Source organism: Triturus cristatus, chromosome 1_1, assembly GCF_964204655.1.
Source record: "Triturus cristatus chromosome 1_1, aTriCri1.1, whole genome shotgun sequence".
Lineage (NCBI taxonomy): Eukaryota > Metazoa > Chordata > Amphibia > Caudata > Salamandridae > Triturus > Triturus cristatus.
Window position 1 is genome coordinate 1,010,308,529 of NC_140579.1, and position 25,310 is coordinate 1,010,333,838.

Consider the following 25,310-nt stretch of genomic DNA (forward strand, 5'->3'; position numbering starts at 1 on the left):
GTCAAAGCAACAGGACTCTGGCACTGTGAGCTTCCTCCAGCAATCCCTGTCAATGCACCAGGACCCTGGCACTGTCAGCTTCCTCCAGCAATCCCTGTCAAAGCAACAGGACTCTGGCACTGTGTGCTTCCTCCAGCAATCCCTGTCAAAGCAACAGGACTATGGCACTGTGAGCTTCCCTCAGCAATCCCTGTCAATGCATCAGGACTCTGACACTGTGAGCTTCGTCCAACAATCCCTGTCAATGCAACAGGACCCTGGCACTGTCACCTTCCTCCAGCAATCCCTGTCAAAGCAACAGGACTCTGGCACTGTGCTTCCTCCAGCAATCTCCGTCAAAGCGACAGGACTCTTGCACTGTGAGCTTCCTCCAGCAATCCCTGTCAATGCACCAGGACCCTGGCACTGTCAGCTTCCTCCAGCAATCCCTGTCAAAGGAACAGGACTCTGGCACTGTGTGATTCCTCCAGCAATCTCTGTCAAAGGGACAGGACTCTGGCACTGTGAGCTTCCACCTGCAGTACCAGTCAATGCCAAAGGACTCTGGCACTGTGAGCTTCGTCCAACAATCCCTGTCAAAGCATCCGGACTCTGGCACTGTGAGCTTCCTCCGACAATACCTGTCAAAGCAACAGGACTCTGGCACTGTGAGCTTCCTCCAGCAATCCCTGTCAATGCACCAGGACCCTGGCACTGTCAGCTTCCTCAGTAGGGCCTATCAGTGCAATAGAAACCCGTAAGTGTGAGCTTCCTCTAGTAGCTGCCATCAACGCAACATGACCCCTGGCATTGCCAGCTTCCCTCAGCAATCCCTATCAATGCATCAGGACTCTGACACTGTGAGCTTCGTCCAACAATCCCTGTCAATGCAACAGGACCCTGGCACTGTCAGCTTCCTCCAGCAATCCCTGTCAAAGCAACAAGACTCTGGCACTGTGTGCTTCCTCCAGCATTCTCTGTCAAAGCGACAGGACTCTGGCACTGTGAGCTTCCCCCTGCAGTGCCAGTCAATGCCAAAGGACTCTGGTACTGTGAGCTTCGTCCAACAATCACTGTCAAAGCTACAGGACTCTGGCACTGTGATCTTCCTCCAGCAATCCCTGTCAAAGCAACAGGACTCTGGAACTGTGAGCTTCCTCCAGCAATCCCTGTCAAAGCAACAGGACCCTGGCACTGTCAGCTTCCTCAGTAGGGCCTATCAGTGCAATAGAAACCCGTAAGTGTGAGCTTCCTCTAGTAGCTGCCATCAACGCAACATGACCCCTGGCATTGCCAGCTTCCCTCAGCAATCCCTGTCAATGCATCAGGACTCTGACACTGTGAGCTTCTTCCAACAATCCCTGTCAAAGCAACAGGACTCTGGCACTGTGAGCTTCCCCTTGCAGTGCCAGTCAATGCCAAAGGACTCTCGCACTGTGAGCTTCGTCCAACAATCCCTGTCAAAGCATCCGGACTCTGGCACTGTGAGCTTCCTCCAGAAATCCCTGTCAAAGCAACAGGACTCTGGCACTGTGAGCTTCCTCCAGCAATCCCTGTCAATGCACCAGGACCCTGGCACTGTCAGCTTCCTCCAGCAATCCCTGTCAAAGCAACAGGACTCTGGCACTGTGTGCTTCCTCCAGCAATCCCTGTCAAAGCAACAGGACTCTGGCACTGTGAGCTTCCTCCAGCAATCCCTGTCAAAGCAACAGGACTCTGGCACTGTGAGCTTCCTCCAGCATTCCCTGTCAAAGCAGCAGGACTCCGGCACTGCGAGCTTCCTCCAGCAATCCCTGTCAATGCAACAGGATTCCGAAACTGCGAGCTTCCTCCAGCAATCCCTGTCAAAGCAGCAGGACTCTGGCACTGCAAGCTTCCTCCAGCAATCCCTGTCAATGCAACAGGACCCTGGCACTGTCAGCTTCCTCCAGCAATCCCTGTCAAAGCAACAGGACTCTGGCACTGTGTGCTTCCTCCAGCAATCTCTGTCAAAGCGACAGGACTCTGGCACTGTGAACTTCCTCCAGCAATCCCTGTCAAAGCAACAGGACTCTGGCACTGTGAGCTTCCTCCAGCAATCCCTGTCAATGCACCAGGACCCTGGCACTGTCCGCTTCCTCCACAAATCATTGTAAAAGCAACAGGACTCTGGCACTGTGTGCTTCCTCCAGCAATCTCTGTCAAAGGGACAGGACTCTGGCACTGTGAGCTTCCCCCTGCAGTGCCAGTCAATGCCAAAGGACTCTGGCACTGTGAGCTTCGTCCAACAATCCCTGTCAAAGCATCCGGACTCTGGCACTGTGAGCTTCCTCCAACAATACCTGTCAAAGCAACAGGACTCTGGCTCTGTTAGCTTCCTCCAGCAATCCCTGTCAATGCACCAGGACCCTGGCACTGTCAGCTTCCTCAGTAGGGCCTATCAATGCAATAGAAACCCCTAAGTGTGAGCTTCCTCTAGTAGCTGCCATCAACATGACCCCTGGCATTGCCAGCTTCCCTCAGCAATCCTTGTCAATGCATCAGGACTCTGACACTGTGTGCTTCCTCCAGCAATCTCTGTCAAAGGGACAGGACTCTGGCACTGTGAGCTTCCCCCTGCAGTGCCAGTCAATGCCAAAGGACTCTGGCACTGTGAGCTTCGTCCAACAATCCCTGTCAAAGCATCCGGACTCTGGCACTGTGAGCTTCCTCCAACAATACCTGTCAAAGCAACAGGGCTCTGGCACTGTGAGCTTCCTCCAGCAATTCCTGTCAAAGCAACAGGACTCTGGCACTGTGAGCTTCCTCCAGCAATCCCTGTCAAAGCAACAGGACTCTGGCACTGTGAGCTTCCTTCAGCAATCTCTGTCAATGCACCAGGACCCTGGCACTGTCAGCTTCCTCACTAGGGCCTATCAATGCAATAGAAACCCGTAAGTGTGAGCTTCCTCTAGTAGCTGCCATCAACGCAACATCACCCCTGGCATTGCCAGCTTCCCTCAGCAATCCCTGTCAATGCATCAGGACTCTGACACTGTCAGCTTCCTCCAGCAATCCCTGTCAAAGCAACAGGACCCTGGCACTGTCAGCTTCCTCCAGCAATCCCTGTCAAAGCAACAAGACTCTGGCACTGTGTGCTTCCTCCAGCAATCTCTGTCAAAGCGACAGGACTCTGGCACTGTGAGATTCCTCCAGCAATCCCTGTCAAAGCAACAGGTCTCTGGCACTGTGAGCTTCCTCCAGCAATCCCTGTAAATGCACCAGGACCCTGGCACTGTCCGCTTACTCCTGCAATCCCTGTTAAAGCAACAGGACTCTGGCACTGTGTGCTTCCTCCAGCAATCTCTGTCAAAGCCACAGGACTCTGGCACTGTGAGCTTCCCCCTGCAGTGCCAGTCAATGCCAAAGGACTCTGGCACTGTGAGCTTCGTCCAACAATACCTGTCAAAGCATCTGGACTCTGGCACTGTGAGCTTCCTCCAACAATACCTGTCAAAGCAACAGGACTCTGGCACTGTGAGCTTCCTCCAGCAATCCCTGTCAAAGCAACAGGACTCTGGCACTGTGAGCTTCCTCCAGCAATCCCTGTCAAAGCAGCAGGACTCCGGCACTGCGAGCTTCCTCCAGCAATCCCTGTCAATGCAACAGGATTCCGAAACTGCGAGCTTCCTCCAGCAATCCCTGTCAAAGCAGCAGGACTCTGGCACTGCGAGCTTCCTCCAGCAATCCCTGTCAATGCAACAGGACCCTGGCACTGTCAGCTTCCTCCAGCAATCCCTGTCAATGCATCAGGACTCTGACACTGTGAGCTTCTTCCAACAATCCCTGTCAAAGCAACAGGACTCTAGCACTGTGAACTTCCCCTTGCAGTGCCAGTCAATGCCAAAGGACTCTCGCACTGTGAGCTTCGTCCAACAATCCCTGTCAAAGCATCCGGACTCTGGCACTGTGAGCTTCCTCCAGCAATCCCTGTCAAAGCAACAGGACTCTGGCACTGTGAGCTTCCTCCAGCAATCCCTGTCAATGCACCAGGACCCTGGCACTGTCAGCTTCCTCCAGCAATCCCTGTCAAAGCAACAGGACTCTGGCACTGTGTGCTTCCTCCAGCAATCCCTGTCAAAGCAACAGGACTCTGGCACTGTGAGCTTCCTCCAGCAATCCCTGTCAAAGCAACAGGACTCTGGCACTGTGAGCTTCCTCCAGCATTCCCTGTCAAAGCAGCAGGACTCCGGCACTGCGAGCTTCCTCCAGCAATCCCTGTCAATGCAACAGGATTCCGAAACTGCGAGCTTCCTCCAGCAATCCCTGTCAAAGCAGCAGGACTCTGGCACTGCAAGCTTCCTCCAGCAATCCCTGTCAATGCAACAGGACCCTGGCACTGTCAGCTTCCTCCAGAAATCCCTGTCAAAGCAACAGGACTCTGGCACTGTGTGCTTCCTCCAGCAATCTCTGTCAAAGCGACAGGACTCTGGCACTGTGAACTTCCTCCAGCAATCCCTGTCAAAGCAACAGGACTCTGGCACTGTGAGCTTCCTCCAGCAATCCCTGTCAATGCACCAGGACCCTGGCACTGTCCGCTTCCTCCACAAATCATTGTAAAAGCAACAGGACTCTGGCACTGTGTGCTTCCTCCAGCAATCTCTGTCAAAGGGACAGGACTCTGGCACTGTGAGCTTCCCCCTGCAGTGCCAGTCAATGCCAAAGGACTCTGGCACTGTGAGCTTCGTCCAACAATCCCTGTCAAAGCATCCGGACTCTGGCACTGTGAGCTTCCTCCAACAATACCTGTCAAAGCAACAGGACTCTGGCTCTGTTAGCTTCCTCCAGCAATCCCTGTCAATGCACCAGGACCCTGGCACTGTCAGCTTCCTCAGTAGGGCCTATCAATGCAATAGAAACCCCTAAGTGTGAGCTTCCTCTAGTAGCTGCCATCAACATGACCCCTGGCATTGCCAGCTTCCCTCAGCAATCCTTGTCAATGCATCAGGACTCTGACACTGTGTGCTTCCTCCAGCAATCTCTGTCAAAGGGACAGGACTCTGGCACTGTGAGCTTCCCCCTGCAGTGCCAGTCAATGCCAAAGGACTCTGGCACTGTGAGCTTCGTCCAACAATCCCTGTCAAAGCATCCGGACTCTGGCACTGTGAGCTTCCTCCAACAATACCTGTCAAAGCAACAGGGCTCTGGCACTGTGAGCTTCCTCCAGCAATTCCTGTCAAAGCAACAGGACTCTGGCACTGTGAGCTTCCTCCAGCAATCCCTGTCAAAGCAACAGGACTCTGGCACTGTGAGCTTCCTTCAGCAATCTCTGTCAATGCACCAGGACCCTGGCACTGTCAGCTTCCTCACTAGGGCCTATCAATGCAATAGAAACCCGTAAGTGTGAGCTTCCTCTAGTAGCTGCCATCAACGCAACATCACCCCTGGCATTGCCAGCTTCCCTCAGCAATCCCTGTCAATGCATCAGGACTCTGACACTGTCAGCTTCCTCCAGCAATCCCTGTCAAAGCAACAGGACCCTGGCACTGTCAGCTTCCTCCAGCAATCCCTGTCAAAGCAACAAGACTCTGGCACTGTGTGCTTCCTCCAGCAATCTCTGTCAAAGCGACAGGACTCTGGCACTGTGAGATTCCTCCAGCAATCCCTGTCAAAGCAACAGGTCTCTGGCACTGTGAGCTTCCTCCAGCAATCCCTGTAAATGCACCAGGACCCTGGCACTGTCCGCTTACTCCTGCAATCCCTGTTAAAGCAACAGGACTCTGGCACTGTGTGCTTCCTCCAGCAATCTCTGTCAAAGCCACAGGACTCTGGCACTGTGAGCTTCCCCCTGCAGTGCCAGTCAATGCCAAAGGACTCTGGCACTGTGAGCTTCGTCCAACAATACCTGTCAAAGCATCTGGACTCTGGCACTGTGAGCTTCCTCCAACAATACCTGTCAAAGCAACAGGACTCTGGCACTGTGAGCTTCCTCCAGCAATCCCTGTCAAAGCAACAGGACTCTGGCACTGTGAGCTTCCTCCAGCAATCCCTGTCAAAGCAGCAGGACTCCGGCACTGCGAGCTTCCTCCAGCAATCCCTGTCAATGCAACAGGATTCCGAAACTGCGAGCTTCCTCCAGCAATCCCTGTCAAAGCAGCAGGACTCTGGCACTGCCTGCTTCCTCCAGCAATCCCTGTCAATGCAACAGGACCCTGGCACTGTCAGCTTCCTCCAGCAATCCCTGTCAAAGCAACAGGACTCTGGCACTGTGTGCTTCCTCCAGCAATCTCTGTCAAAGCGACAGGACTCTAGCACTGTGAACTTCCTCCAGCAATCCCTGTCAAAGCAACAGGACTCTGGCACTGTGAGCTTCCTCCAGCAATCCCTGTCAATGCACCAGGACCCTGGCACTGTCCGCTTCCTCCACAAATCATTGTCAAAGCAACAGTACTCTGGCACTGTGTGCTACCTCCAGCAATCTCTGTCAAAGGGACAGGACTCTGGCACTGTGAGCTTCCCCCTGCAGTGCCAGTCAATGCCAAAGGACTCTGGCACTGTGAGCTTCGTCCAACAATCCCTGTCAAAGCATCCGGACTCTGGCACTGTGAGCTTCCTCCAACAATACCTGTCAAAGCAACAGGACTCTGGCTCTGCTAGCTTCCTCCAGCAATCCCTGTCAATGCACCAGGACCCTGGCACTGTCAGCTTCCTCAGTAGGGCCTATCAATGCAATAGAAACCCCTAAGTGTGAGCTTCCTCTAGTAGCTGCCATCAACATGACCCCTGGCATTGCCAGCTTCCCTCAGCAATCCTTGTCAATGCATCAGGACTCTGACACTGTGTGCTTCCTCCAGCAATCTCTGTCAAAGGGACTGGACTCTGGCACTGTGAGCTTCCCCCTGCAGTGCCAGTCAATGCCAAAGTACTCTGGCACTGTGAGCTTCGTCCAACAATCCCTGTCAAAGCATCCGGACTCTGGCACTGTGAGCTTCCTCCAACAATACCTGTCAAAGCAACAGGGCTCTGGCACTGTGAGCTTCCTCCAGCAATTCCTGTCAAAGCAACAGGACTCTGGCACTGTGAGCTTCCTCCAGCAATCCCTGTCAAAGCAACAGGACTCTGGCACTGTGAGCTTCCTTCAGCAATCTCTGTCAATGCACCAGGACCCTGGCACTGTCAGCTTCCTCAGTAGGGCCTATCAATGCAATAGAAACCCATAAGTGTGAGCTTCCTCTAGTAGCTGCCATCAACGCAACATCACCCCTGGCATTGCCAGCTTCCCTCAGCAATCCCTGTCAATGCATCAGGACTCTGACACTGTCAGCTTCCTCCAGCAATCCCTGTCAAAGCAACAGGACCCTGGCACTGTCAGCTTCCTCCAGCAATCCCTGTCAAAGCAACAAGACTCTGGCACTGTGTGCTTCCTCCAGCAATCTCTGTCAAAGCGACAGGACTCTGGCACTGTGAGATTCCTCCAGCAATCCCTGTCAAAGCAACAGGTCTCTGGCACTGTGAGCTTCCTCCAGCATTCCCTGTAAATGCACCAGGACCCTGGCACTGTCCGCTTACTCCTGCAATCCCTGTTAAAGCAACAGGACTCTGGCACTGTGTGCTTCCTCCAGCAATCTCTGTCAAAGCCACAGGACTCTGGCACTGTGAGCTTCCCCCTGCAGTGCCAGTCAATGCCAAAGGACTCTGGCACTGTGAGCTTCGTCCAACAATACCTGTCAAAGCATCTGGACTCTGGCACTGTGAGCTTCCTCCAACAATACCTGTCAAAGCAACAGGACTCTGGCACTGTGAGCTTCCTCCAGCAATCCCTGTCAAAGCAACAGGACTCTGGCACTGTGAGCTTCCTCCAGCAATCCCTGTAAATGCACCAGGACCCTGGCACTGTCACCTTCCTCCTGCAATCCCTGTTAAAGCAACAAGACTCTGGCACTGTGAGCTTCCTCCAGCAATCTCTGTCAAAGCGACAGGACTCTGGCACTGTGAGCTTCCTCCAGCAATCCCTGTCAAAGCAACAGGACTCTGGCACTGTGAGCTTCCTCCAGCAATCCCTGTAAATGCACCAGGACCCTTGCACTGTCAGCTTCCTCCTGCAATCCCTGTTAAAGCCACAGGACTCTGGCACTGTGTGCTTCCTCCAGCAATCTCTGTCAAAGTGACAGGACTCTGGCACTGTGAGCTTCCCCCTGCAGTGCCAGTCAATGCCAAAGGACTCTGGCACTGTGAGCTTCGTCCAACAATCCCTGTCAAAGCATCCGGACTCTGGCACTGTGAGCTTCCTCCAACAATACCTGTCAAAGCAACAGGACTTTGGCACTGTGAGCTTCCTCCAGCAATCCCTGTCAATGCACCAGGACCCTGGCACTGTCAGCTTCCTCAGTAGGGCCTATCAGTACAATAGAAACCCGTAAGAGTGAGCTTCCTCTAGTAGCTGCCATCAACGCAACATGACCCCTGGCATTGCCAGCTTCCCTCAGCAATCCCTGTCAATGCATCAGGACCCTGGCACTGTCAGCTTCCTCCAGCAATCCCTGTCAAAGGAACAAGACTCTGGCACTGTGTGCTTCCTCCAGCAATCTCTGTCAAAGCGACAGGACCCTGGCACTGTGAGATTCCTCCAGCAATCCCTGTCAAAGCAACAGGACTCTGGCACTGTGTGCTTCCTCCAGCAATCTCTGTCAAAGGGACAGGACTCTGGCACTGTGAGCTTCCCCCTGCAGTGCCAGTCAATGCCAAAGGACTCTGGCACTGTGAGCTTCATCCAACAATCCCTGTCAAAGCATCCGGACTCTGGCACTGTGAGCTTCCTCCAACAATACCTGTCAAAGCAACAGGACTCTGGCACTGTGAGCTTCCTCCAGCTATCCCTGTCAATGCACCAGGACCCTGGCACTGTCAGCTTCCTCAGTAGGGCCTTTCAATGCAATAGAAACCCGTAAGTGTGAGCTTCCTCTAGCAGCTGCCATCAACGCAACATGACCCCTGGGATTGCCAGCTTCCCTCAGCAATCCCTGTCAATGCATCAGGACTCTGGCACTGTGAGCTTCGTCCAAAAATCCCTGTCAAAGCAACAGGACCCTGGCACTGTCAGCTTCCTCCAGCAATCCCTGTCAATGCAACAGGACCCTGGCACTGTCAGCTTCCTCCAGCAATCCCTGTCAAAGCAACAGGACTCTGGCACTGTGTGCTTCCTCCAGCAATCTCTGTCAAAGTGACAGGACTCTGGCACTGTGAGCTTCCCCCTGCAGTGCCAGTCAATGCCAAAGGACTCTGGCACTGTGAGCTTCGTCCAACAATCCCTGTCAAAGCATCCGGACTCTGGCACTGTGAGCTTCCTCCAACAATACCTGTCAAAGCAACAGGGCTCTGGCACTGTGAGCTTCCCTCAGCAATCCCTGTCAATGCATCACGACTCTGACACTGTGAGCTTCGTCCAACAATCCCTGTCAATGCAACAGGACCCTGGCACAGTCAGCTTCCTCCAGCAATCCCTGACAAAGCAACAGGACTCTGGCACTGTGTGCTTCCTCCAGCAATCCCTGTCAAAGCAACAGGACTCTGGCACTGTGAGCTTCCCTCCGCAATCCCTGTCAATGCATCAGGATTCTGACACTGTGAGCTTTGTCCAACAATCCCTGTCAATGCAACAGGACCCTGGCACTGTCACCTTCCTCCAGCAATCCCTGTCAAAGCAACAGGACTCTGGCACTGTGAGCTTCCTCCAGCAATCCCTGTCAATGCACAAGGACCCTGGCAATGTAAGCTTCCTCCAGCAATCCCTGTCAAAGGAACAGGACTCTGGCACTGTGTGCTTCCTCCAGCAATCTCTGTCAAAGGGACAGGACTCTGGCACTGTGAGCTTCCCCCTGCAGTGCCAGTCAATGCCAAAGGACTCTGACAGGGATTGTTGGACGAAGCTCACAGTGCCAGAGTCCTTTGTCATTGACTGGCACTGCAGGGGGAAGCTCACAGTGCCAGAGTCCTGTCCCTTTGACAGATTGCTGGAGGAAGCACACAGTGCCAGAGTCCGGATGCTTTGACAGGGATTGTTGGACAAAGCTCACAGTGCCAAAGCATCCGGACTCTGGCACTGTGAGCTTCCTCCAGCAATCCCTGTCAATGCACCAGGACCCTGGCACTGTCAGCTTCCTCAGTAGGGCCTATCAGTGCAATAGAAACCCGTAAGTGTGAGCTTCCTCTAGTAGCTGCCATCAACGCAACATGACCCCTGGCATTGCCAGCTTCCCTCAGCAATCCCTGTCAATGCATCAGGACTCTGACACTGTGAGCTTCGTCCAACAATCCCTGTCAATGCAACAGGACCCTGGCACTGTCAGCTTCCTCCAGCAATCCCTGTCAAAGCAACAGGACTCTGGCACTGTGTGCTTCCTCCAGCATTCTCTGTCAAAGCGACAGGACTCTTGCACTGTGAGCTTCCCCCTGCAGTGCCAGTCAATGCCAAAGGACTCTGGTACTGTGAGCTTCGTCCAACAATCACTGTCAAAGCTACAGGACTCTGGCACTGTGATCTTCCTCCAGCAATCCCTGTCAAAGCAACAGGACTCTGGAACTGTGAGCTTCCTCCAGCAATCCCTGGCAAAGCAACAGGACCCTGGCACTGTCAGCTTCCTCAGTAGGGCCTATCAGTGCAATAGAAACCCGTAAGTGTGAGCTTCCTCTAGTAGCTGCCATCAACGCAACATGACCCCTGGCATTGCCAGCATCCCTCAGCAATCCCTGTCAATGCATCAGGACTCTGACACTGTGAGATTCCTCCAGCATTCCCTGTCAAAGCAACAGGACTCTGGCACTGTGAGCTTCCTCCACCAATCCCTTTCAAAGCAACAGGACTCTGACACTGTCAGCTTCCTCCAGCAATCTCTGTCAAAGCGACAGGACTCTGGCACTGTGAGCTTCCTCCAGCAATCCCTGTCAAAGCAACAGGACTCTGGCACTGTGAGCTTCCTCCAGCAATCCCTGTCAATGCACGAGGACCCTGGCACTGTGAGCTTCCTCTAGCAATCCCTGTCAAAGCAACAGGACTCTGGCACTTTGTGCTTCCTCCAGCAATCTCTGTCAAAGCGACAGGACTCTGGCACTGTGAGCTTTCCCCTGCAGTGCCAGTCAATGTCAAAGGACTCTGGCACTATGAACTTCGTCCAACAATCCCTGTCAAAGCATCCGGACTCTGGCACTGCGAGCTTCCTCCAGCAATCCCTGTCAATGCAACAGGACCCTGGCACTGTCAGCTTCCTCCAGCAATCCCTGTCAAAGCAACAGGACTCTGGCACTGTGTGCTTCCTCCAGCAATCTCTGTCAAAGCGACAGGACTCTGGCACTGTGAACTTCCTCCAGCAATCACTGTCAAAGTAACAGGACTCTGGCACTGTGAGCTTCCTCCAGCAATCCCTGTCAATGCACCAGGACCCTGGCACTGTCCGCTTCCTCCACAAATCATTGTCAAAGCAACAGGACTCTGGCACTGTGTGCTTCCTCCAGCAATCTCTGTCAAAGGGACAGGACTCTGGCACTGTGAGCTTCCCCCTGCAGTGCCAGTCAATGCCAAAGGACTCTGGCACTGTGAGCTTCGTCCAACAATCCCTGTCAAAGCATCCGGACTCTGGCACTGTGAGCTTCCTCCAACAATACCTGTCAAAGCAACAGGACTCTGGCTCTGTTAGCTTCCTCCAGCAATCCCTGTCAATGCACCAGGACCCTGGCACTGTCAGCTTCCTCAGTAGGGCCTATCAATGCAATAGAAACCCCTAAGTGTGAGCTTCCTCTAGTAGCTGCCATCAACATGACCCCTGGCATTGCCAGCTTCCCTCAGCAATCCCTGTCAATGCATCAGGACTCTGACACTGTGTGCTTCCTCGAGCAATCTCTGTCAAAGGGACAGGACTCTGGCACTGTGAGCTTCCCCCTGCAGTGCCAGTCAATGCCAAAGGACTCTGGCACTGTGAGCTTCGTCCAACAATCCCTGTCAAAGCATCCAGACTCTGGCACTGTGAGCTTCCTCCAACAATACCTGTCAAAGCAACAGGGCTCTGGCACTGTGAGCTTCCTCCAGCAATTCCTGTCAAAGCAACAGGACTCTGGCACTGTGAGCTTCCTCCAGCAATCCCTGTCAAAGCAACAGGACTCTGGCACTGTGAGCTTCCTTCAGCAATCCCTGTCAATGCACCAGGACCCTGGCACTGTCAGCTTCCTCAGTAGGGCCTATCAATGCAATAGAAACCCGTAAGTGTGAGCTTCCTCTAGTAGCTGCCATCAACGCAACATCACCCCTGGCATTGCCAGCTTCCCTCAGCAATCCCTGTCAATGCATCAGGACTCTGACACTGTCAGCTTCCTCCAGCAATCCCTGTCAAAGCAACAGGACCCTGGCACTGTCAGCTTCCTCCAGCAATCCCTGTCAAAGCAACAAGACTCTGGCACTGTGTGCTTCCTCCAGCAATCTCTGTCAAAGCGACAGGACTCTGGCACTGTGAGCTTCCTCGAGCAATCCCTGTCAAAGCAGCAGGTCTCTGGCTCTGTGAGCTTCCTCCAGCAATCCCTGTAAATGCACCAGGACCCTGGCACTGTCCGCTTCCTCCTGCAATCCCTGTTAAAGCAACAGGACTCTGGCACTGTGTGCTTCCTCCAGCAATCTCTGTCAAAGCAACAGGACTCTGGCACTGTGAGTTTTCCCCTGCAGTGCCAGTCAATGCCAAAGGATTCTGGCACTGTGAGCTTCGTCCAACAATACCTGTCAAAGCATCTGGACTCTGGCACTGTGAGCTTCCTCCAACAATACCTGTCAAAGCAACAGGACTCTGGCACTGTGAGCTTCCTCCAGCAATCCCTGTCAAAGCAACAGGACTCTGGCACTGTGAGCTTCGTCCAATAATCCCTGCCAATGCAACAGGACCCTGGCACTGTCAGCTTCCTCCAGCAATCCCTGTCAATGCAACAGGACCCTGGCACTGTCAGCTTCCTCCAGCAATCCCTGTCAAAGCAACAAGACTCTGGCACTGTGAGCTTCCTCCAGCAATCTCTGTCAAAGTGACAGGATTTTGGCACTGTGAGCTTCCTCCAGCAATCCCTGTCAAAGCAACAGGACTCTGGCACTGTGAGCTTCCTCCAGCAATCCCTGTAAATGCACCAGGACCCTGGCACTGTCAGCTTCCTCCTGCAATCCCTGTTAAAGCAACAGGACTCTGGCACTGTGTGCTTCCTCCAGCAATCTCTGTCAAAGCGACAGGACTCTGGCACTGTGAGCTTCCCCCTGCAGTGCCAGTCAATGCCAAAGGACTCTGGCACTGTGAGCTTCGTCCAACAATCCCTGTCAAAGCATCCGGACTCTGGCACTGTGAGCTTCCTCCAACAATACCTGTCAAAGCAACAGGACTTTGGCACTGTGAGCTTCCTCCAGCAATCCCTGTCAATGCACCAGGACCCTGGCACTGTCAGCTTCCTCAGTAGGGCCTATCAGTACAATAGAAACCCGTAAGAGTGAGCTTCCTCTAGTAGCTGCCATCAACGCAACATGACCCCTGGCATTGCCAGCTTCCCTCAGCAATCCCTGTCAATGCATGAGGACCTTGGCACTGTCAGCTTCCTTCAGCAATCCCTGTCAAAGGAACAGGACTCTGGCACTGTGTGCTTCCTCCAGCAATCTCTGTCAAAGCGACAGGACCCTGGCACTGAGATTCCTCCAGCAATCCCTGTCAAAGCAACAGGACTCTGGCACTGTGTGCTTCCTCCAGCAATCTCTGTCAGAGGGACAGGACTCTGGCACTGTGAGCTTCCCCCTGCAGTGCCAGTCAATGCCAAAGGACTCTGGCACTGTGAGCTTCATCCAACAATCCCTGTCAAAGCATCCGGACTCTGGCACTGTGAGCTTCCTCCAACAATACCTGTCAAAGCAACAGGACTCTGGCACTGTGAGCTTCCTCCAGCAATTACTGTCAAAGCAACAGGACTCTGGCACTGTGAGCTTCCTCCAGCAATCCCTGTCAATGCACCAGGACCCTGGCACTGTCAGCTTCCTCCAGCAATCCCTGTCAAAGCAACAGGACTCTGGCACTGTGTGCTTCCTCCAGCAATCCCTGTCAAAGCAACAGGACTATGGCACTGTGAGCTTCCCTCAGCAATCCCTGTCAATGCATCAGGACTCTGACACTGTGAGCTTCGTCCAACAACCCCTGTCAATGTAACAGGACCCTGGCACTGTCACCTTCCTCCAGCAATCCCTGTCAAAGCAACAGGACTCTGGCACTGTGCTTCCTCCAGCAATCTCCGTCAAAGCGACAGGACTCTTGCACTGTGAGCTTCCTCCAGCAATCCCTGTCAATGCACCAGGACCCTGGCACTGTCAGCTTCCTCCAGCAATCCCTGTCAAAGGAACAGGACTCTGGCACTGTGTGATTCCTCCAGCAATCTCTGTCAAAGGGACAGGACTCTGGCACTGTGAGCTTCCACCTGCAGTACCAGTCAATGCCAAAGGACTCTGGCACTGTGAGCTTCGTCCAACAATCCCTGTCAAAGCATCCGGACTCTGGCACTGTGAGCTTCCTCCGACAATACCTGTCAAAGCAACAGGACTCTGGCACTGTGAGCTTCCTCCAGCAATCCCTGTCAATGCACCAGGACCCTGGCACTGTCAGCTTCCTCAGTAGGGCCTATCAGTGCAATAGAAACCCGTAAGTGTGAGCTTCCTCTAGTATCTGCCATCAACGCAACATGACCCCTGGCATTGCCAGCTTCCCTCAGCAATCCCTATCAATGCATCAGGACTCTGACACTGTGAGCTTCGTCCAACAATCCCTGTCAATGCAACAGGACCCTGGCACTGTCAGCTTCCTCCAGCAATCCCTGTCAAAGCAACAGGACTCTGGCACTGTGTGCTTCCTCCAGCATTCTCTGTCAAAGCGACAGGACTCTGGCACTGTGAGCTTCCCCCTGCAGTCCCAGTCAATGCCAAAGGACTCTGGTACTGTGAGCTTCGTCCAACAATCACTGTCAAAGCTACAGGACCCTGGCACTGTCAGCTTCCTCCAGCAATCCCTGTCAAAGCAACAAGACTCTGGCACTGTGTGCTTCCTCCAGCAATGTCTGTCAAAGCAACAGGACTCTGGCACTGTGAGCTTCCCCCTGCAGTGCCAGTCAATGCCAAAGGACTCTGGCACTGTGAGCTTCGTCCAACAATCCCTGTCAAAGCAACAGGACTCTGGAACTGTGAGCTTCCTCCAGCAATCCCTGGCAAAGCAACAGGACCCTGGCACTGTCAACTTCCTCAGTAGGGCCTATCAGTGCAATAGAAACCCGTAAGTGTGAGCTTCCTCTAGTAGCTGCCATCAACGCAACATGACCCCTGGCATTGCCAGCTTCCCTCAGCAATCCCTGTCAATGCATCAGGACTCTGACACTGTGAGCTTCTTCCAACAATCCCTGTCAAAGCAACAGGACTCTGGCACTGTGAGCTTCCCCTTGCAGTGCCAGTCAATGCCAAAGGACTCTCGCACTGTGAGCTTCGTCCAACAATCCCTGTCAAAGCATCCGGACTCTGGCACTGTGAGCTTCCTCCAGCAATCCCTGTCAAAGCAACAGGACTCTGGCACTGTGAGCTTCCTCCAGCAATCCCTGTCAATGCACCAGGACCCTGGCACTGTCAGCTTCCTCCAGCAATCCCTGTCAAAGCAACAGGACTCTGGCACTGTGTGCTTCCTCCAACAATCCCTGTCAAAGCAACAGGACTCTGGCACTGTGTGCTTCCTCCAGCAATCCCTGTCAAAGCAACAGGACTCTGGCACTGTGAGCTTCCTCCAGCAATCCCTGTCAAAGCAACAGGACTCTGGCACTGTGAGCTTCCTGCAGCAATCGCTGTCAAAGCAGCAGGACTCCGGCACTGCGAGCTTCCTCCAGCAATCCCTGTCAATGCAACAGGATTCCGAAACTGCGAGCTTCCTCCAGCAATCCCTGTCAAAGCAGCAGGACTCTGGCACTGCGAGCTTCCTCCAGCAATCCCTGTCAATGCAACAGGACCCTGGCACTGTCAGCTTCCTCCAGCAATCCCTGTCAAAGCAACAGGACTCTGGCACTGTGTGCTTCCTCCAGCAATCTCTGTCAAAGCGACAGGACTCTGGCACTGTGAACTTCCTCCAGCAATCCCTGTCAAAGCAACAGGACTCTGGCACTGTGAGCTTCCTCCAGCAATCCCTGTCAATGCACCAGGACCCTGGCACTGTCCGCTTCCTCCACAAATCATTGTCAAAGCAACAGGACTCTGGCACTGTGTGCTTCCTCCAGCAATCTCTGTCAAAGGGACAGGACTCTGGCACTGTGAGCTTCCCCCTGCAGTGCCAGTCAATGCCAAAGGACTCTGGCACTGTGAGCTTCGTCCAACAATCCCTGTCAAAGCATCCGGACTCTGGCACTGTGAGCTTCCTCCAACAATACCTGTCAAAGCAACAGGACTCTGGCTCTGTTAGCTTCCTCCAGCAATCCCTGTCAATGCACCAGGACCCTGGCACTGTCAGCTTCCTCAGTAGGGCCTATCAATGCAATAGAAACCCCTAAGTGTAAGCTTCCTCTAGTAGCTGCCATCAACATGACCCCTGGCATTGCCAGCTTCCCTCAGCAATCCTTTTCAATGCATCAGGACTCTGACACTGTGTGCTTCCTCCAGCAATCTCTGTCAAAGGGACAGGTCTCTGGCACTGTGAGCTTCCCCCTGCAGTGCCAGTCAATGCCAAAGGACTCTGGCACTGTGAGCTTCGTCCAACAATCCCTGTCAAAGCATCCGGACTCTGGCACTGTGAGCTTCCTCCAACAATACCTGTCAAAGCAACAGGGCTCTGGCACTGTGAGCTTCCTCCAGCAATTCCTGTCAAAGCAACAGGACTCTGGCACTGTGAGCTTCCTCCAGCAATCCCTGTCAAAGCAACAGGACTCTGGCACTGTGAGCTTCCTTCAGCAATCTCTGTCAATGCACCAGGAACCTGGCACTGTCAGCTTCCTCAGTAGGGCCTATCAATGCAATAGAAACCCGTAAGTGTGAGCTTCCTCTAGTAGCTGCCATCAACGCAACATGACCCCTGGCATTGCCAGCTTCCCTCAGCAATCCCTGTCAATGCATCAGGACTCTGACACTGTCAGCTTCCTCCTGCAATCCCTGTTAAAGCAACAGGACTCTGGCACTGTGTGCTTCCTCCAGCAATCTCTGTCAAAGCCACAGGACTCTGGCACTGTGAGCTTCCCCATGCAGTGCCAGTCAATGCCAAAGGACTCTGGCACTGTGAGCTTCGTCCAACAATACCTGTCAAAGCATCTGGACTCTGGCACTGTGAGCTTCCTCCAACAATACCTGTCAAAGCAACAGGACTCTGGCACTGTGAGCTTCCTCCAGCAATCCCTGTCAAAGCAACAGGACTCTGGCACTGTGAGCTTCCTCCAGCAATCCCTGTAAATGCACCAGGACCCTGGCACTGTCACCTTCCTCCTGCAATCCCTGTTAAAGCAACAAGACTCTGGCACTGTGAGCTTCCTCCAGCAATCTCTGTCAAAGCGACATGACTCTGGCACTGTGAGCTTCCTCCAGCAATCCCTGTCAAAGCAACAGGACTCTGGCACTGTGAGCTTCCTCCAGCAATCCCTGTAAATGCACCAGGACCCTGGCACTGTCAGCTTCCTCCTGCAATCCCTGTTAAAGCAACAGGACTCTGGCACTGTGAGCTTCCCCCTGCAGTGCCAGTCAATGCCAAAGGACTCTGGCACTGTGAGCTTCGTCCAACAATCCCTGTCAAAGCATCCGGACTCTGGCACTGTGAGCTTCCTCCAACAATACCTGTCAAAGCAACAGGACTTTGGCACTGTGAGCTTCCTCCAGCAATCCCTGTCAATGCACCAGGACCCTGGCACTGTCAGCTTCCTCAGTAGGGCCTATCAGTACAATAGAAACCCGTAAGAGTGAGCTTCCTCTAGTAGCTGCCATCAACGCAACATGACCCCTGGCATTGCCAGCTTCCCTCAGCAATCCCTGTCAATGCATCAGGACCCTGGCACTGTCAGCTTCCTCCAGCAATCCCTGTCAAAGGAACAGGACTCTGGCACTGTGTGCTTCCTCCAGCAATCTCTGTCAAAGCGACAGGACCCTGGCACTGTGAGATTCCTCCAGCAATCCCTGTCAAAGCAACAGGACTCTGGCACTGTGTGCTTCCTCCAGCAATCTCTGTCAAAGCGACAGGACTCTGGCACTGTGAGCTTCCCCCTGCAGGGCCAGTCAATGCCAAAGGACTCTGGCACTGTGTGCTTCGTCCAACAATCCCTGTCAAAGCATCCGGACTCTGGCACTGTGAGCTTCCTCCAACAATACCTGTCAAAGCAACAGGGCTCTGGCACTGTGAGCTTCCCTCAGCAATCCCTGTCAAAGCAACAGGACTCTGGCACTGTGTGCTTCCTCCAGCAATCCCTGTCAAAGCAACAGGACTCTGGCACTGTGAGCTTCCCTCCGCAATCCCTGTCAATGCATCAGGATTCTGACACTGTGAGCTTCGTCCAACAATCCCTGTCAATGCAACAGGACCCTGGCACTGTCACCTTCCTCCAGCAATCCCTGTCAAAGCAACAGGACTCTGGCACTGTGAGCTTCCTCCAGCAATCCCTGTCAATGCACAAGGACCCTGGCAATGTAAGCTTCCTCCAGCAATCCCTGTCAAAGGAACAGGACTCTGGCACTGTGTGCTTCCTCCAGCAATCTCTGTCAAAGGGACAGGACTCTGGCACTGTGAGCTTCCCCCTGCAGTGCCAGTCAATGCCAAAGGACTCTGACAGGGATTGTTGGACGAAGCTCACAGTGCCAGAGTCCTTTGTCATTGACTGGCACTGCAGGGGGAAGCTCACACTGCCAGAGTCCTGTCCCTTTGACAGATTGCTGGAGGAAGCACACAGTGCCAGAGTCCGGATGCTTTGACAGGGATTGTTGGACGAAGCTCACAGTGCCAAAGCATCCGGACTCTGGCACTGTGAGCTTCCTCCAACAATACCTGTCAAAGCAACGGGACTCTGGCACTGTGAGCTTCCTCCAGCAATCCCTGTCAATGCACCAGGACCCTGGCACTGTCAGCTTCCTCAGTAGGGCCTATCAGTGCAATAGAAACCAGTAAGTGTGAGCTTCCTCTAGTAGCTGCCATCAACGCAACATGACCCCTGGCATTGCCAGCTTCCCTCAGCAATCCCTGTCAATGCATCAGGACTCTGACACTGTGAGCTTCGTCCAACAATCCCTGTCAATGCAACAGGACCCTGGCACTGTCAGCTTCCTCCAGCAATCCCTGTCAAAGCAACAGGACTCTGGCACTGTGTGCTTCCTCCAGCATTCTCTGTCAAAGCGACAGGACTCTTGCACTGTGAGCTTCCCCCTGCAGTGCCAGTCAATGCCAAAGGACTGTGGTACTGTGAGCTTCGTCCAACAATCACTGTCAAAGCTACAGGACTCTAGCACTGTGATCTTCCTCCAGCAATCCCTGTCAAAGCAACAGGACTCTGGAACTGTGAGCTTCCTCCAGCAATCCCTGGCAAAGCAACAGGACCCTGGCACTGTCAGCTTCCTCAGTAGGGCCTATCAGTGCAATAGAAACCCGTAAGTGTGAGCTTCCTCTAGTAGCTGCCATCAACGCAACATGACCCCTGGCATTGCCAGCTTCCCTCAGCAATCCCTGTCAATGCATCAGGACTCTGACACTGTGAGATTCCTCCAGCATTCCCTGTCAAAGCAACAGGACTCTGGCACTGTGAGCTTCCTCCAGCAATCCCTTTCAAAGCAACAGGACTCTGACACTGTCAGCTTCCTCCAGCAATCTCTGTCAAAGCGACAGGACTCTGGCACTGTGAGCTTCCTCCAGCAATCCCTGTCAAAGCAACAGGACTCTGGCACTGTGAGCTTCCTCCAGCAATCCCTGTCAATGCACGAGGACCCTGGCACTGTGAGCTTCCTCTAGCAATCCCTGTCAAAGCAACAGGACTCTGGCACTTTGTGCTTCCTCCAGCAATCTCTGTCAAAGCGACAGGACTCTGGCACTGTGAGCTTTCCCCTGCAGTGCCAGTCAATGCCAAAGGACTCTGGAACTATGAACTTCGTCCAACAATCCCTGTCAAAGCATCCGGACTCTGGCACTGTGAGCTTCCTCCAACAATACCTGTCAAAACAACAGGAGTCTGGCACTGAGAGCTTCCTCCAGCAATCCCTGTCAATGCACCAGGACCCTGGCACTGTCAGCTTCCTTCAGCAATCCCTGTCAAAGCAACAGGACTCTGGCACTGTGTGCTTCCTCCAGCAATCTCTGTCAAAGGGACAGGACTCTGGCACTGTGAGCTTCCCCCTGCAGTGCCAGTCAATGCCAAAGGACTCTGGCACTGTGAGCTTCATCCAACAATCCCTGTCAAAGCAACAGGACTCTGGCACTGTGAGCTTCCTCCAGCAATCCCTGCCAAAGCAACAGGACTCTGGCACTGTGAGCTTCTTCCAGCAATCACTGTCAATGCACCAGGACCATGGCACTGTCAGATTCCTCAGTAGGGCCTATCCGTGCAATAGAAACCCGTAAGTGTGAGCCTCCTCTAGTAGCTGCCATCAACGCAACATGACCCCTGGCAATGCCAGCTTCCCTCAGCAATCCCTGTCAATGCAACAGGATTCCGAAACTGCGAGCTTCCTCCAGCAATCCCTGTCAAAGCAGCAGGACTCTGGCACTGCGAGCTTCCTCCAGCAATCCCTGTCAATGCAACAGGACCCTGGCACTGTCAGCTTCCTCCAGCAATCCCTGTCAAAGCAACAGGACTCCGGCACTGTGTGCTTCCTCCAGCAATCTGTCAAAGCGACAGGACTCTGGCACTGTGAACTTCCTCCAGCAATCCCTGTCAAAGCAACAGGACTCTGGCACTGTGAGCTTCCTCCAGCAATCCCTGTCAATGCACCAGGACCATGGCACTGTCAGCTTCCTCCAGCAATCCCTGTCAAAGCAACAGGACTCTGGCACTGTGTACTTCCTCCAGCAATCTCTGTCAAAGGGACAGGACTCTGGCACTGTGATCTTCCCCCTGCAGTGCCAGTCAATGCCAAAGGACTCTGGCACTGTGAGCTTCTTCCAGCAATCCCTGTCAATGCACCTGGACCATGGCACTGTCAGATTCCTCAGTAGGGCCTATCCGTGCAATAGAAACCCGTAAGTGTGAGCCTCCTCTAGTAGCTGCCATCAACGCAACATGACCCCTGGCAATGCCAGCTTCCCTCAGCAATCCCTGTCAATGCAACAGGATTCCGAAACTGCGAGCTTCCTCCAGCAATCCCTGTAAAACAGCAGGACTCTGGCACTGCGAGCTTCCTCCAGCAATCCCTGTCAATGCAACAGGACCCTGGCACTGTCAGCTTCCTCCAGCAATCCCTGTCAAAGCAACAGGACTCCGGCACTGTGTGCTTCCTCCAGCAATCTGTCAAAGCGACATGACTCTGGCACTGTGAACTTCCTCCAGCAATCCCTGTCAAAGCAACAGGACTCTGGCACTGTGAGCTTCCTCCAGCAATCCCTGTCAATGCACCAGGACCATGGCACTGTCAGCTTCCTCCAGCAATCCCTGTCAAAGCAACAGGACTCTGGCACTGTGTACTTCCTCCAGCAATCTCTGTCAAAGGGACAGGACTCTGGCACTGTGATCTTCCCCCTGCAGTGCCAGTCAATGCCAAAGGACTCTGGCACTGTGAGCTTCGTCCAACAATCCCTGTCAAAGCATCTGGACTCTGGCACTGTGAGCTTCATCCAACAATCCCTGTCAAAGCATCCGGACTCTGGCACTGTGAGCTTCCTCCAGCAATCCCTGTCAATGCACCAGGACCCTGGCACTGTCAGCTTCCTCAGTAGGGCCTTTCAATGCAATCGAAACCCGTAAGTGTGAGCTTCCTCTAGCAGCTGCCATCAACGCAACATGACCCCTAGCATTGCCAGCTTCCCTCAGCAATCCCTGTCAATGCATCAGGACTCTGGCACTGTGAGCTTCTTCCAACAATCCCTGTCAAAGCAACAGGACCCTGGCACTGTCAGCTTCCTCCAGCAATCCCTGTCAATGCAACAGGACCCTGGCACTGTCAGCCTCCTCCAGCAATTCCTGTCAAAGCAACAGGACTCTGGCTCTGTGTGCTTCCTCCAGCAATCTCTGTCAAAGCGACAGGACTCTGGCACTGTGAGCTTCCCCCTGCAGTGCCAGTCAATGCCAAAGGACTCTGGCACTGTGAGCTTCATCCAACAATCCCTGTCAATGCAACAGGACCCTGGCACTGTCAGCTTCCTCCAGCAATCCCTGTCAAAGCAACAGGACTCTGGCACTGTGTGCTTCATCCAGCAATCCCTGTCAAAGCAACACGACTCTGGCACTGTGAGCTTCCCTCAGCAAGCCCTGTCAATGCATCAGGAATCTGACACTGTGAGCTTCGTCCAACAATCCCTGTCAATGCAATAGGACCCTGGCACTGTCAGCTTCCTCCAGCCATCCCTGTCAAAGCAACAGGACTCTGGCACTGTGTGCTTCCTCCAGCAATCTCTGTCAAAGCGACAGGATTCTGGCACTGTGAGCTTCCTCCAGCAATCCCTGTGAAAGCAACAGGACTCTGGCACTGTGAGCGTCTTCCAGCAATCCCTGTCAATGCACGAGGACCCTGGCACTGTGCGCTTCCTCCAGCAATCCCTGTCAAAGCAACAGGACTCTGGCACTTTGTGCTTTCTCCAGCAATCTCTGTCAAAGCGACAGGACTCTGGCACTGTGAGCTTCCCCCTGCAGTGCCAGTCAATGCCAAAGGACTCTGGCACTGTGAGCTTCGTCCAACAATCCCTGTCAAAGCATCTGGACTCTGGCACTGTGAGCTTCCTCCAACAATACCTGTCAAAGCAACAGGACTCTGGCACTGTGAGCTTCCTCCAGCAATCCCTGTCAAAGCAACAGGACTCTGGCACTTTGTGCTTCCTCCAGCAATCTCTGTCAAAGCGACAGGACTCTGGCACTGTGAGCTTCCCCCTGCAGTGCCAGTCAATGCCAAAGGACTCTGGCACTGTGAGCTTCGTCCAACAATCCCTGTCAAAGCATCTGGACTCTGGCACTGTGAGCTTCCTCCAACAATACCTGTCAAAGCAACAGGACTCTGGCACTGTGAGCTTCCTCCAGCAATCCCTGTCAAAGCAACAGGACTTTGGCACTGTGAGCTTCCTCCAGCAATCTCTGTCAAAGCGACAGGACTCTGGCACTGTGAGCTTCCCCCTGCAGTGCCAGTCAATGCCAAAGGACTCTGGCACTGTGAGCTTCGTCCAACAATCCCTGTCAAAGCAACAGGACTCTGGCACTGTGAGCTTCCTCCAGCAATCCCTGTCAATCCACGAGGACCCGGGCAATGTCAGCCTCCTCCAGCAATCCCTGTCAAAGCAACAGGACTCTGGCACTGTGTGCTTCCTCCAGCAATCCTGTCAAAGCCAAAGGACTCTGGCACTGTGAGCTTCATCCAACAATCCCTGTCAAAGCAACAGGACTCTGGCACTGTGTGCTTCCTCTAGCAATCTCTGTCAAAGCGACAGGACTCTGGCACTGTGAAATTCCTCCAGCAATCCCTGTCAAATCAACAGGACTCTGGCACTGTGAGCTTCCTCCAGCAATCCCTGTCAATGCACCAGGACCCTGGCACTGTCCGCTTCCTCCAGCAATCCCTGTCAAAGCAACAGGACTCTGGCACTGTGTGCTTCCTCCAGCAATCACTGTCAAAGGGACAGGACTCTGGCACTGTGAGCTTCCCCCTGCAGTGCCAGTCAATGCCAAAGGACTCTGGCACTGTGAGGTTCATCCAACAATCCCTGTCAAAGCATCCGGACTCTGGCACTGTGAGCTTCCTCCAACAATACCTGTCAAAGCAACAGGGCTCTGGCACTGTGAGCTTCCTCCAGCAATTCCTGTCAAAGCAACAGGACTCTGGCACTGTGAGCTTCCTCCAGCAATCCCTGTCAAAGCAACAGGACTCCTGCACTGTGAGCTTCCTCCAGCAATCCCTGTCAATGCACCAGGACCCTGGCACTGTCAGCTTCCTCAGTAGGGCCTATCAATGCAATAGAAACCCGTAAGTGTGAGCTTCCTCTAGTAGCTCTCATCAACGCAACATGACTCCTGGCATTGCCAGCTTCCCTCAGCAATCCCTGTCAATGCATCAGGACTCTGACACTGTCAGCTTCCTCCAGCAATCCCCGTCAAAGCAACAGGACCCTGGCACTGTCAGCTTCCTCCAGCAATCCCTGTCAAAGCAACAAGACTCTGGCACTGTGTGCTTCCTCCAGCAATCTCTGTCAAAGCGACAGGACTCTGGCACTGTGAGCTTCCTCCAGCAATCCCTGTCAAAGCAACAGGACTCTGGCACTGTGAGCTTCCTCCAGCAATCCCTGTAAATGCACCAGGACCCTGGCACTGTCCGCTTCCTCCAGCAATCCCTGTCAAAGCAACAGGACTCTGGCACTGTGTGCTTCCTCCAGCAATCTCTGTCAAAGCGACAGGACTCTGGCACTGTGAGCTTCCCCCTGCAGTGCCAGTCAATGCCAAAGGACTCTGGCACTGTGAGTTTCGTCTAACAATCCCTGTCAAAGAATCCGGACTCTGGCACTGTGAGCTTCCTCCAACAATACCTGTCAAAGCAACAGGACTCTGGCACTGTGAGCTTCCTCCAGCAATCCCTGTCAAAGCAACAGGACTCTGGCACTGTGAGCTTCCTCCAGCAATCTTTGTCAATGCACCAGGACCCTGGCACTGTCAGCTTCCTCAGTAGGGCCTATCAGTGCAATAGAAACCCGTAAGTGTGAGCTTCCTCTAGTAGCTGCCATCAACGCAACATGACCCCTGGCATTGCACCAGGACCCTGGCACTGTGAGCTTCCTCCTGCAATCCCTGTCAAAGCAACAGGACTCTGGCACTGTGAGCTTCCTCCAGCAATCCCTGTCAAAGCAACAGGACTCTGGCACTGTGAGCTTCCTCCAGCAATCCCTGTCAAAGCAGCAAGACTCTGGCTCTGCGAGCTTCCTCCAGCAATCCCTGCCAATGCAACAGGATTCCGAAACTGCGAGCTTCCTCCAGCAATCCCTGTCAAAGCAACAGGACTCTGGCACTGTGAGCTTCCTCCAGCAATCCCTGTCAAAGCAGCAGGACTCTGGCACTGCGAGCTTCCTCCAGCAATCCCTGTCAATGCAACCGGATTCCGAAACTGCGAGCTTCCTCCAGCAATCCCTGTCAAAGCAGCAGGACTCTGGCACTGCGAGCTTCCTCCAGCAATCCCTATCAAAGCAACAGGACTCTGGCACTGTGTGCTTCCT